The following is a 14426-nucleotide window of genomic DNA, read 5'->3' on the forward strand; positions in this document are numbered from 1 at the left end:
ATGATTTAAAATATTTAATGACCGAATGAGAGTAGATGTGATATGCTCTGTCTGATTGGCATTTTTTTGGTTTTGGTTTTTTTGGGGGTGGGCCCTAGAATAGAAAATCAGCTTATTGAGAATGGGCCAATTATTCTTTAATTAAATAATATTTTTCCAAATATACTCCATGGAGCAAGGCTTCCTTAAGAATCCTAGAATCTCAGCCCTTCAAATCCCAATTACTTTCCTTCAGACTCTAATAGTTTTTCAGTCACCCAGTTGTGTCTGACTCTTTGAGACCCAGTGGACTGCAGCACACCAGGCCTCCCTGTCCCTCACCCAAGTTTGCCCAAGTTCATGTCCATTGCATCAGTGATGCCATCCAGCCATCTCATCCTTTGACGCCCTCTTCTCCTTCTGCCATCAATCTTTCCCAGCATCAGGGATTTTTCCAATGAGTTGTCTGTTCGCATCAGATGACCAAAATACTGGAGCTTCAGCTTCAGCATCAGTCATTCCAGGAAGTATCCAGGGTTGATCTCCCTTAAGATTGACTAGTTTGATCTCCTTGCTGTCCAAGGGACTTTCAGGAGTCTTCTCCAGCACCACAGTTTGAAGGCATCAGTTCTTTGGCGTTCTGCCTTCTTTATGGCCCAGCTCTCACAACCATACATGACTACTGGGAAGACCAAAACCTTGACTATATGGACCTTGTCTCTGTTTTTCAACACACTGTCTAGGTTTGTCATTCCTTTCCTGACAAGAAGCAATTGTCTTCTGATTTCATGGCTGCAGTCAGCATCCGCAGTAATTGTAGAGCCCAAGAAGAGAGAATCTGTCACTACTTCCACCTTTTCCCCTTCTATTTGCCATGAAGTAATGTAGCTGACTTCCATGATCTTAGTTTTTTTAATATTTTGTTTTAAGCTGGCTCTTTCACTCTTCTACGTCACCCTTATTAAGAGGCCCTTTAATTCCTCTTCACTTTCTGTCATTAGAGTGATATTATCCACATGTGGTTAGCATCCACAGTCTCTAATTACTAATATTTAAAAAGTACATTGGACAATGTTGTTTCTTGTTTAGTACCTAAGATTTGTCTGACTCTTTGTGATTCCACGTACTGTAGCCTGCCAGGCTCCTCTGTCTGTGGGATTTCCCAGGCAAGAAAACTGGATTGGGTTGTTATTTCTTGCTCCAGGGAATCTTCCTGACCCAGGGATCAAACCTATATCTCCTGCATTGGCAGGTGGATTCTTTACCACTGAGCCACCTGATAAGCCACATTGGGCAATGAGAAAAATTAAAAACCCTTTGGTTGGAAAATGACATGAGATCAGTCTCCAAAGGAACAGATCCTAGGGCCTGTGGAGTTCTAAAAGGATAATGGGGTTCCAGTTGGGAATGCTAGGGCCCCCTCATGCCTGACCGAGACTGTTCTTTCTAGGGCCCCATACTACCTCTCAATCTGGACAAAGGGCACCAAACCTACTCCAAAATGGAAATATTTTCTCTCCCACCCATTTAGAAGACCTCTGAGCATTTTACAGACTCCTATCCTGAACTGTGAGTATCATACAGCTCTGAGGATGGTGTGTTGTTTTGAACTCTTTGGTTTTTAAGACACTGAAGTAAACATTTTCATAGGCTGGCCCTGACCACTTTCTGCCAGACCTGGCACGACACCTGCAGTCAAACTGATGCCAGCTTCTGTCTTGTTCATTTTACTGCTGATCCGGTGGAAGTTAGAGATGGTTTGCAGTCTGGTGAGAACCGGAAGCCTCTTGGTCCAGTGCCATGATTCTCTAGGTGTCTGACATGGGCCAGGGTAGCCTGGGGAGGCAAGCTGGTGAAATGGATGAAGCACGTGCTCCAGAATTAGAGGCACGCCAGCCCAGGCCTTCGTGTGTGTGTGTTTGCAAGGCTTAGAATTGCCTCGATAATGATCACAAGCACTTCTTGATGTTTGCAACCTGTGAGCAGATGCCAGCAATTGACTGGCTAAGCTGGATGAGTGTCCCAGAGGATGGGCTGTTGGCAGCTGTTCTCGGTGTACCTTTAAGCATCGTTACTTGTGAGAGAAGAAATAAAATTGGAGCAAGAGAACAGCTTGGCTTCATTCCTTGAGTAGCGGGAAAGGATTGTGACTCGAACTCATCTATCTGTATCCTGATGTTAAGAGTAGCTCAGATGTAAATTTCAAATTAAATAAGAAAGTCTGAGAGAAGGCATTATGAGCTCAGTGCTCAATGAACAAAATAGAAAAAGATTTCAGCCAAGGGAGTTAATTTTACTCTGGGGATAAGTTTCTATGTTTCCTCTTTAAGCATGCTTGGAATTCAGTTCTGAGGGTCAAATATTGGAATTTACGAGATGACTTCTTGTATTATACAGCATGAATAACTGTAAATACAGTCATCCTCCATATACGTGGAGGATTGGTTCCAGGTCCCCGCCCTCACCTTGACTACATGCTATATTATGAACAAATCACACAAACATAATATCAGTCACAAGAAGCCAGATGTGAAAGAGTACACTCTGTGATTCCACTTATATAAAATTCAAAACCATGCAAAACTGGTGATGTCAGAAGTCAGGAATGTGGCTGTCCCTGAGGCAGGAATGACAGGAAGGGGCAAGAAGCGGTTTCTGGTCGCAATTTCTTGATCTAGGTGCTGAGTTTATGAGTTTGTTCAGTTTCTGAAAATTTCATCTACCTGTATACTTAGATAGGTATATTTTTCTTGTGTGTGTATATATATATATATGTCAATAATTATACAATAAGTAACGGAGATGTAATGTACATTATTGTGACTACAGCCAAACATATTGCAGTGCATATTTGAAAGTTGCCAAGAATAAATCTTCAAAGTTCTCATCACACACACACACATATATGTACCTGTCATAACTATCTAGGTAGATAAAATTTTCAGAAACTGAACAAACTCATCCACGCATAAAATTTTAACTTCATATGGTAATTGATGGTAATTAGAGTTACTGTGGTTGTCATTTCACAGTATACAAATATTGAATAGTTATGTTGTACATCTGAAACTGATATAATGTTACGTGTCAACTACACTTCAATAAGCAAAGAACCTCCCTCCTCAAAAAAAAGTAAAAGAAAAATCAATTTCTTGTGGCCTTTCTTACCTGCTTTAGTGTCTGTGGTAGATGGCAACTGTTCTTTCTCCATGACACGTCCATCCTCCAGGTAAATCTTTAATCAGGGCTGCAACTAAGTGTTACAGTCAGCCCTCTGTATCTGCATCCGTGGAGTCAGACTATCTTGGATTAAATATATTCGGAAATAAAATTCCAGAAAATTCTAAAACCAAAACTTGAATTTGCCACACATTGGCAACTATTTACAAAGCATTTCCATGATATGTATAGCTATTTACATTGTGTGTACAGCTATTTACATAGCACTTACATTGCATTAGGTATTATAAGTAATCTAGAGTTGATTAAAGTATTCCAGATAGGCACAGATCCTATGCAAATACTTCACCATTTTATATAAGGGACTTGAGCAGGCTTGGCTTTTGGTTATTCATAGGGGTCCTAGAACCAACCCCCTGTGGATACCGAGGGATGACTTACAAACTGTTTTGAGTCCTTGACTACTTAGAATTACTTCATTTGTTACAGTCTTTTCCACCTTATATTTTACAGAGGGGCAGCCTAATAAAGAAAATAGGTGCAGACAGCTTGAAATAAATGTTAAGCATGAGGAAAATAAGGCCCATTAACCCCACACAGTGAAGGGTGCTATAACTGTAGATAGAAAGACAGCTTTCATCCTCTTCACAAATTTGCCTAGGGTCTGGTCAGCTAACTGAGCTTTTAATCTTTGTTCCTGATAGTTTATTTATTCTCTCTAGTGGCAGGGCATTGATTGGAACCCTCTGGAGATCTTTTCTGCTTTTTATTTCAGATGATTAAGCCTATCAGGACAATAATCATGAATGGTAAAGCTGTAGAATCTTTCAAGCATGGTTAGGAGTTGAGATATTATTATCTTTCTAATAGAAGGAAGACCTCCAGCATCCTGCAGCTGTGAGTAGACCACTTCTGCTGTGGGTAGTCCCAAGCAGAGACCACGTAAGAGTGAATGAAGGCAATGATGAAATCTGGTTGGCCATTAGGTCAGGACATTTTGCCTTCAGCTCAGTAGCATCTTTCAGCCCCTATCCCAACCCTTTTCCTCCTGAGCCCATCCCAGCTGCCCATGCTGACTTACCTTTGGTTTGTTTGCAGATCTTACTTAACCGTTATTTCTGTTGAGGTCTCCTGGTGCCCGCTCTCTGCACAAATCCATCTCTCACCCCTGAATTATGAACCCAGGCATCATTTTGAGTGGTTTCTCTCAGTGAGAGATGGCCATCTGCCTGTTGGCACTTGCCTAGCATTATACTTATCTTTTCTCTCCAAAAGGACTCCACCCTAGCTTATCTTGGAATGTTTTTTCACTAGGGCTGCTACTATCCCTTCCTCATATATCAGTGGATCTTTAGTTCAGTTCAGTTGCTCAGTCCGACTCTTTGCGACCCCATGAATCGCAGCACACCAGGCCTCCCTGTCCATCACTAACTCCTGGAGTTCACTCAGACTCACGTCCATTGAGTCAGTGATGCCATCCAGCCATCTCATCCTCTGTCATCCCCTTCTCCTCCTGCCCCCAATCCCTCCCAGCATCAGAGTCTTTTCTAATGAGTCAACTCTTCACATGAAGTGGCCAGAGTGCTGGAGTTTCAGCTTTAGCATCATTCCTTCCAAAGAAATCCCAGGGCTGATCTTCAGAAATGGACTGGTTGGATGTCCTTGCAGTCCAAGGGACTCTCAAGAGTCTTCTCCAACACCACAGTTCAAAAGCATCAATTCTTCGGTACTCAGTCTTCTTCACAGTCCAACTCTCACATCCATACATGACCACTGGAAAAACCATAGCCTTGACTAGATGGACCTTAGTCGGCAAAGTAATGTCTCAATGGATCTTTGAAGTGAAGTGAAGTTCCTCAGTCGTGTCCGACTCTTTGTGACCCCATGGACTGTAGCCTACCAGACTTCTCTGTCCATGGGATTTTCCAGGCAAGAGTACTGGCGTGGGTTGCCAAGCTGGCACTAAATAGACAAAAATGAGAAGTGGGAGGAGAAGAAGGAGAAACTGATAAAATGTGCTAGTCTGTCTTCACGGTGCTTTAGTTCAAATGTTAGTTTCTTATACAAACCTTCTCTAACCTCCCTTTCTAAAATGACTATCATTTTCCATTATAGTACTCTCTTTGTTTTTTTCACTACTACTGAAATTATCTTGTTAATTTTGTTACTTGTTTGCTGTGTAATTCTCTACTTCCCCATGACTGTAGTCTCTATAAAGAAATTCTTACCTTTCTTGTTCATTGTGACATTCTAACATGAACAGGACTTAGAACCATGGTAGGACTTACCTGATCATTTTGAAGGAATAGATGAATCACTAAAAATACACTAAAACATGGAGAAAGTTTGAGCTACTCTTACTCTGAGTATAATACATGAAAATTAAAATAGTCTTGATCACTACCAGTTCAGTTCAGTTGCTCAGTCATGTCTGACTCTTTGCAGCCCCATGGACTGCAGCACGATAGGCCTCCATGTCCATCATCAACTCCTGGAGTTAACTCAAACTCACGTCCATTGAGTTGGTAATGCCATCCAACCATTTCATCCTCTGCCATCCCCTTCTCCTCCTGCCCTCAATCTTTCCCAGCATCAGGGTCTTTTCAAATGAGTCAGTTCTTTGCATCAGGTGGCCAAAGTATTGGAGTTTCAGCTTCAATATCAGTCTTTCCAGTGAACACTCAGGACTGATCTCCTTTAGGATGGACTGGTTGGATCTCTTTGCAGTCCAAAGGACTCTCAAGAGTCTTCTCCAATACCACAGTTCAAAAGCATCAATTCTTCAGCCCTCAGCTTTCTTTATAGTCCACTCACATCCATATATGACTACTGGAAAACCATAGCCTTGACTAGATGGACCTTTGTTGGCAAAGTAATGTTTCTGCTTTTCAATATGCTGTCTAGGATGGTCATAACTTTCCCTCCAAGGAGTAAGTGTCTTTTAATTTCATGGCTGCAGTCACCATCTGCAGTGATTTTGGAGCCCCCAAAATAAAGTCTGTCACTGAGGGGGATTCATGTTTGGGAACGCATGTAAGAATTAAAGATTTTAAAATAAAAAAATAAAATAAAATAAAATAAAAAGTCTGTCACTGTTTCCACTGTTTCCCCATCTATTTGCCATGAAGTGATGGGACCAGATGCCATGATCTTAGTTTTCGGAGTGTTGAGCTTTAAGCCAACTTATTCACTCTTCTTTTTCACTTTCATCAAGAGGCTCTTTAGTTCTTCTTCACTTTCTGCCATAAGGGTGGTGTCATCTGCATATCTGAGGTTATTGATATTTCTCCCAGCAATCTTGATTCCAGCTTGTGCTTCATCCAGCCCAGCATTTCTCATGATGTACTCTGCATAAAAGTTAAATAAGCAGGGTGACCATACACAGCCTTGACGTACTCCTTTTCCTATTTGGAACCAGTCTGTTGTTCCATGTCCAGTTCTAACTGTTGCTTCCTGACCTGCATACAGATTTCTCAAGAGGCAGGTCAGGTGGTCTGGTATTCCCATCTCTTTCAGAATTTTCCACAGTTTATTGTGATCTACATAGTCAAAGGCTTTGGCACAGTCAAGCAGAAATAGATGTTTTTCTGGAACTCTCTTGCTTTTTCGATGATCCAGCAGATGTTGGCAATTTGATCTCTGGTTCCTCTACCTTTTCTAAATCCAGCTTGAACATCTGGAAGTTCATAGTTCACATACTGTTGAAGCCTGGCTTGGAGAATTTTGAGCATGACTTTGCTAGCGTGTGAGATGAGTGCAATTGATCACTATAGTCATAGTGATTTTGTCTTACAATATCCAACTGGTCAAGACTGTAGAACACCCACTTGGGTGTTACACCATGATGCCGACTTAGACTTTCTTAGGGTAAGTGCAGATCATTGGCCTATGTGGAGAGGTTGCTTCTGACTCTGGAGAGGAGTGTAGCTTTTAGTTACTGAGCATGCAAGGTGAATTCTGAGTTAAGCTTCAGGATTTTCTCCCTAGGGAGGTCTAGAAATTGCTAAGACTTTACATTAATATGTAACCAAAATTTAAACTCATATTTCAGCAACAAGGAATAGTAAATAATGCATTGCTTCATGAAGATTTGCTTAGTTTATTTACTTACATTATTTATAGGTTATGTTGGGAATAGACTTGGCCTGCTTTGCTTTGTTCACAGTAACATTCCATAAATATAACAGCAAGTGATAAAATAGCATTGATTCAGAAGTGAGCTCATGGCTTCATAGAACATCAAACATAAAAGCTGTGTTACAATGATAAATACTAAATCTTTAAAATATCTTTAAAATATCATTGGCTTTTTACTGCCATTACTTATGCAGTGTGTATTTCAGATTTTCATATTCAGTATTGAATATGAAATGTATAATATTGTGAGTTATATCCTGAGCTTTGGTGCAGTCTGTACAAAATTGGCATTTTGAAGTTGTGGATGGTGGCAGAAGAACTTGATTCAGGTTCAAAAGATCAACCTAAATGGTTCAGGAAAATCTCAGGAAAAGAACAATTGGCAATAAAATATATTGCCTCTTTTTTTTCTGTGTGTGACGTTTAAGAGATTTGGGCAAAAATAGTGAGAGTTAATAAAAGTCATGAGAAACAGACATAGAGAACAAACATAGGGACACCAAGGGGGAAGGGGGGATGGGATGAATTTGGAGGCTGGGATTTAAATATATACACTATCGTATAAAATAGATGACTAATGAGAACCTACTGTATAGCACAGGGAACTCGACTCAGTGCTCTGTGGTGACCTAAATGGGAAGGAAATCCAAAAAAGAGAGGATATATGAATACGTATAGCTGATTCACTTTGCTGTAGAGCAGAAACTACCAAACATTGTAAAGCAACTAACTGTACGCCAGTAAGAATGAAAAATGGTCTTTTATTCTTTCGATGGTAGGAGTGCCTTTGTTTTCCTATTTGGTGTCTCCTTGAGTTTTCTCAATTCCAGAGAGTCTCCACATGGCCTCATGTTGGTGTGATGTAAGCCAAAATGGTGCTGTGAAGACCATGGGAGATGGGTGTGCTAAGACATAGTGGTGCGAAATCTGGACCTTGCAGTCAGGTAGGTCTGGGCTCAGGTTCTGGCTCTGCTATTAACAAGTTGTATGTCCTTAGGCAAATGAGCCCCAATTTTCTCATCTGTAAAATAGAGATAATACCATATTCCTAATAATGAGACTATCCAACAAGGTAATATTTGTAGAGTGTAGTGCCAGATATATAGTGAAAGTCTGTAAATACCCTGTTGCCTTGCAAATGTGCTGAGAGAGAGGAGATGAAGGTTATCATGGCTATGTAACCAAACTAGGATTTGCAAATTACCTGGTATTTATGACAGAAATGAATTACATGAAATGGTCATAATTATAGATTGAAACCTCACCTTAACACTACTTGGCATAAGGCTTGTCTGTCATGGACTCTTTTTCAAGAAAAATTTTAAAAGCTGGTATAACAAAAAAGCCTGTCATACAGGTGGATTTATGCATGTCTATTTCTGTGGCAAAGGCCTGAGGGCAGTGTGAATATATTTTAAAAACAGGATCTGTGATATAGCTGAGTCTGAGTGTTGCATAATTTTGTGATTTTTTTCAAAGTCCTTATGAAGGTGCAGTTGAGTTTTTAATATAATGAAAGACTTACAGGAAAATGGAGGAGATGGAGGGGAGCAAGCCCCAGGAGGGATGGCCCCCATATGGAATCAGTCAGAACAAGCCTCAATATTTATGGGGCACCCTTCTCTATTTGCAGTCAGGTAGTCTGTGCTTGACTCTCAGATTGGAAAGCAGTGGCTCTGATGGTTAGAGCCCTCGTGAGGTGACCTGAATTACAGCCTCCATATTCGGAGACACAGGGATTTGTTACAAAATTATCTTTTCTCTCTTATGGCATTCTCAAGACTTACTTAATCCTCTCTCAAAGTTTGAAGAATACATAAGAATTATGGTATCTTGTTGGGAGTATCCTTTTAAAAAACTGTTCACCTTTTAATTTTTAAAGTTTCATTTATTGCTAGGTTCAAGAGTAATGTAGTGAATGGCCACATATCTTCACCTGGGTCAACCTGTTTTTATTTTTGTACATTTGCTCTATCTATGCATATCTCTATCATAGATGATATGTAATATATGTTATTTCTTTGTTTCGCACTGAACCCTTGGAAAGTAAATTGCAGAAGTAGTGATGGTGGCAGTCAGTATTTCCTGAGAACATTGACATTATGAGCCCATCAAATCTGGCATATTTTACGTTGATCCAAGGCTATTATCTATTACACCATCCGTATTCCAATTTTTCTATTTGTTCTAAAATTATCCTTCCTAGCAATTGTTTTTTCCACTCTAGAGTCACACACTGTGTTTAGGCATTGTGTTTTTTAGCCTCTTTTAATCTGCAGCTTCCCTGGACCTTCTTTTTTATTTCCTGACATTGCCATTTTTGAAGAGTACTGGCCCCTCATTTGGTAAAATGTGCCCCAGTGTGGGTTTGTCTGATGGTTTCTTTATGATCTGTTCCATTTTTGTCAGGAATACCCCTGCTGGGAGGCTATGTCCTTGTCAGTGCCTCATCACAGGGGATATGCAGTGTTAGTCTGAACATTTTCATTGGCATTAAAAAATATTTTTAATAGTTTTACTTCTTATTCGTTAACATGAAGACTCTGGAGTATTTCTTAGTTGAAAAAGTCTCCTTGAAAACCTTACTACATGAAACATTACAACCATAAGACTTGCCACCGTTTCTTGGAAAAATGGTTGTAGATTCATCATTCTGGTCTTTATCACTAGCAATAGTGCTGATGTGTTTGAATGTTTAAATATCTTAGGGACTTCTGCTAAGATGCCTTGTTATCAAGAGAATTCAATTGTGCTGGAAGTCTGAGGGTGCTAATTAATCACTGTCCCCTTTCTACAGGTTCTTAACACAAGGAGTAAAATGCTGATCAGCTTTTTCATAAGTAAGACTGGAGGATGTGGCAAAGCCTCTAATCTCCCTCTCCAAAGCAGAACCTTTAATGCTATCCCAGTCCTGACCTATTCATGCTCAGCCCATATTGGGAAGGTTGAGACCTGACCAGGCTCAATTTGTCCGCTGCCTAGCCGGGAAAGGAAGGAGCCAGCCATCTTGTTGAACCCATGCAGATCTGAGAGGTGGAGGGCAAGTGAGAAGGGTGGGCCTAAACTGGCCCCACTCCCGAAAATGGTCCATGATTGTCCTAAGGGGTGAGTAATGGAAGAGAGAATGCGCAGGTGCTCCAGTGCTCCCCTAGAGACCAAAGATGAAGCCTTGTCTATGGTTCAGGGTAAGAACATGGAGGTGGAAGGAAAAGTATTCTAATATTGCCCACATTGATTTCTCAGGTTGTATCAGATGGGGTGGAAAAGGAGACACTTTGAAGACTACCTGGAAAGTGAAATTACTTCTTTCCAGCTGATGCTGCAGATTACCAGGACGTCATCTTTCCTTTTCAACTTGGGAAAAGCTATTGAAGAGAGACATTTGTCAGCTTTGCCAGCCTAGTTAGACCGTTACTAAAACAGTGTCTCCTGAACCGTTGTTCATTTTCATAAACAAATAATATTGATCCATTCACATGATGAAACATTTTAAAGTCACAAAATTTACACAAATCGCCTTTTCCCCTTTTCCCTCTACTGTCCGCTCTCTTCCCTGAGGCACCAGGCTGCCCTGTACTGTTTTATTTTATGTTTTTAGTTTTTAAATTAATTTTTGTTGGATATAGTTTCTTTACAGTGTTGTGTTAGTTTCTACCGGATAGTAAAGTGAATCAGCTATACATTTACGTATATCCCCCCTTTTTTGGATTTCTCTCCCATTTAGGTCACTGCAGAGTGCTGAATAGAGTTCCCTGTGCTAAATGGTGGATTCTCATTAGTTATCTATTTTATACATAGTATCAATGATGTATATATGTCAATCCCAATCTCCCAATCCATCCCACCCTCTCCTTCCCCTGTTTGGTGTCCACACGTTTGTTCTCTGCATCTGTCGTCTGTGTCTCTATTCTATTTTTGCAAATGAAGTCATCTATACCATTTTCTAGATTCTACATATTTGCATCAATATACAAGACTTATTTTTCTCTTCCCAACTTACTCCAGTCTGTATGACAGTCTCTAGGTGCACCCCCTGTACTGTTCTGAGAATTTATTCACCTTTCAGACGAGTCATAATCATTTGAAGCTTCCTCACCCTTCCCTCCCGGTCCCAATCTTTTGATATTGAAACCATTTGAAATCAGAGTCCACCTCGATGCTCTGAGTGCCTGCTCTCCTGCTCTGGGTTTTCCATAGCACTTACCAGTTTCTAAGACATGGTATCATCTAATTTTTAAAGTTATGTTTGTTGTTTATTTTCTGTCTGTCCCATTGGAAGCAAGTTCTGTAAAGGCAGAGATCTTTGTTTCCTTCCCTTGTGTAGCTTTGGCACCTGGCTACCAGCCCGCAATAGGTAATCGATAAATGTTGAAATCTGAAGGAATAAAGCCATCTCTCCCTTTCCTCCGGACAGAAACTGAGGAGGTAGAGGATCCAATTAAAATATATCACATTACCCCTTGAACTGAAGACTTCTCCTTGCATTTCTAAGGGAGCAGCTATTAAAAATATATGGCTCAGAGCTGGGTATCTTTCTTATTTTCTGTGGGTCTGAGGAGACATGATTTGGAAGTGGAAAATGAAGAAAAGAATGGAACAGTGTTCTGCATATTGATGTGATGCACTGACTCTTTTGAGAGGGCAGCATCCTGAAATTGCTGAGCAGTTAGAAAATGATTTCTCTTCATCTGTCCAGGTTAAGATGGTACAGATGAAGTGCATCCCTTCCCCACATCAAGCCTGCCCAGCCCCTAAATCTGCATCAAGTCCTTTCTATCTGCCGATGATACCCATGTTTGTGTCTCCAAGCCTGACATCCCCATGTGTACGTTTTGTCTGATTTGTCCCCACTCTCCTGGCCCCTGCTGCTGCTGCTGCTAAGTCGCTTCAGTCGTGTCCGACTCTGTGCGACCCCATAGACGGCAGCCCACCAGGCTCCCCCGTCCCTGGGATTCTCCAGGCAAGAACACTGGAGTGGGTTGCCATTTCCTTCTCCAATGCATGAGAGTGAAAAGTGAAAGTGAAGTCACTCAGTCGTGTCTGACTCTTAGCGACCCCATGGACTATAGCCCACCAGGCGCCTCCATCCATGGAATTCTCCAGGCAAGAGTACTAGAGTGGGGTGCCATTGCCTTCTTCCTCCTGGCCCCTAATCTTTACCATCTCTGTAAATGGCACCATCACATACATACACAGTGGCTCAAGTCCCAAACCTCCCAGTCATCCTTGATTCCTCTTATTGCTTCACTCCTCACAACTCATTCAATGGCAAGTCCTAAGAGTTCTTCCTCCAAAATGTGTTATATCCAGACACTGTTCACTGTCTGTCTCCGCTGCCATCACCCTGGTTCATGTGACCATCAGGTCTCCTCTGAACTGCTGCCAGAGACTCCAACTGATCTTCCTTCTGCCTCCCTAGTCCCCAAGAATCTATTCTCACAGATCAGCCCGAGGGAATTCTTTCAAAGACGTGAATCTGATTCTGTCTCCCTCTTGCTTAAACCCCTTTAACATCTTTCCTATGAAATTAGGAGTCAGCCGCTCAGCATGGCCGGGGCTCCACCTGGTCTGGCTCTTCTTGCCTGTTTCTCCATCACATCAAGGTTCTCACACCTCCTCCTTTACTACAGTGAACTCTTTTTTCCTTCTTTGAATATATGGAGCTCATTCCCTGCTTCAGGTCATTTGTACTTGCTTTTCCTTTTGTCTGGAAGGCTCTGCTCCAGAGCATTGCTGGACTCTCCTCATTAGTCACATTACCTTCTCAAAGAGCCCTTCCTGACCATGCTGTATAATGCCTTCTCATGCCAATTGCACAGGTTTTATAAACAGTGCCTGGAATCATTTTGATTAATTCCTTACATCAATGAGGTTCCAGAAGGAAACATCCCACTCAAATGAAATAGTGAAAAGGAAATTAATAAAGGGATCATTTACAAAGATATAGGTGGGTAAAGGGAAAGCAACAAGTGATGATGGTGGTCCTTGTAGCAACATCAGGGAATGTTGCCATCTCTAGACCTGAATGGGGCAGGGGCAGGGAACAGCTACCTGAAACTGGACGGAAGAGAAATAATTTACAGGAGAGACCATCTGGCGGTACTGTGGCCCAGCGGAGAGGATGTCAGGGGGATAGACATTCAGATCTGACTCTGCTTCCACCCAGCCTTCTGCTAGGTGCTCACTGGCCCAACCCAACCCGAAGCCAAAGGGCAAGGCTGCCTATTGATGTGATCTGCAAAGATGGGTCTCCGTGACACACAGTAGGCTTCTGAGAGAGGATCTGGCAGGGCAGACAGAGGGTACTCAATATCCAGCACATGCCTCTACTAGAATGCAGGCTTCATAAGAGGAACAATGGTCCCCAAAATCTAGGAGAGTTCCTGGCACACATAGGTGCCGAATAAATATTTGTAGAATGAAAGAATGAATGAGAATTCTTTGTCTTTAGGGGATGTGTCTGTGTAGCCCAACAGTTATTAGCTATAAAATTGGGAAAATATATAGATGTGCCTCAGTTCATACTGATGGGGTAGAAGACCATGAATGGACGGGCTTACTTTGGCAGGTCTGTGCCCTCTGGATGTTGTACAGTTCCGACCCTCCTGTTGAAGCTTGGGTCAAGGTGCTGCTGTGTACTCACCTCTCAGACTTAGAGAGATACACCTTGGATTGGTGTGTAGGAGGGGATTCATTCAGGATTGACACCAGTCTCTGAAAGGAGAGGCTGTAGTTTCTGGGTTAAAGTACCCAGAAGATGGGTACTTTAATAGAAATGTGCAAACTGGAAGATGGGGTTCCCTGGGAACCATTACCATCTGGAGGTGGCATCTGAAACCCCTTAGCTGCCGTTTTATGTAATACTTCTTGCTTCAAGTCAGAAGACAGAATGTCAACATTAAAACTGTTTTTCTTAAGGAAGAGATGCCACGGATCACTGCGTCTGTGCTTGTATTAAGGGGCAACAAATAATATATATAGATTTGTTACTAGGAATTCTCCTCTCTTGATGCCTCTTAATATCATTAGTGAGAGACTTGTTCCTTGTTTAAGATCTAATGGGATTAGACCTTGGGGGGAAAATGGTTCATTGCGGGCCTCTCAGTTTTTACATCAGGGAAAGTTAGAGG

The sequence above is a fragment of the Ovis aries genome, chromosome 6, assembly GCF_016772045.2.
Source record: "Ovis aries strain OAR_USU_Benz2616 breed Rambouillet chromosome 6, ARS-UI_Ramb_v3.0, whole genome shotgun sequence".
Lineage (NCBI taxonomy): Eukaryota > Metazoa > Chordata > Mammalia > Artiodactyla > Bovidae > Ovis > Ovis aries.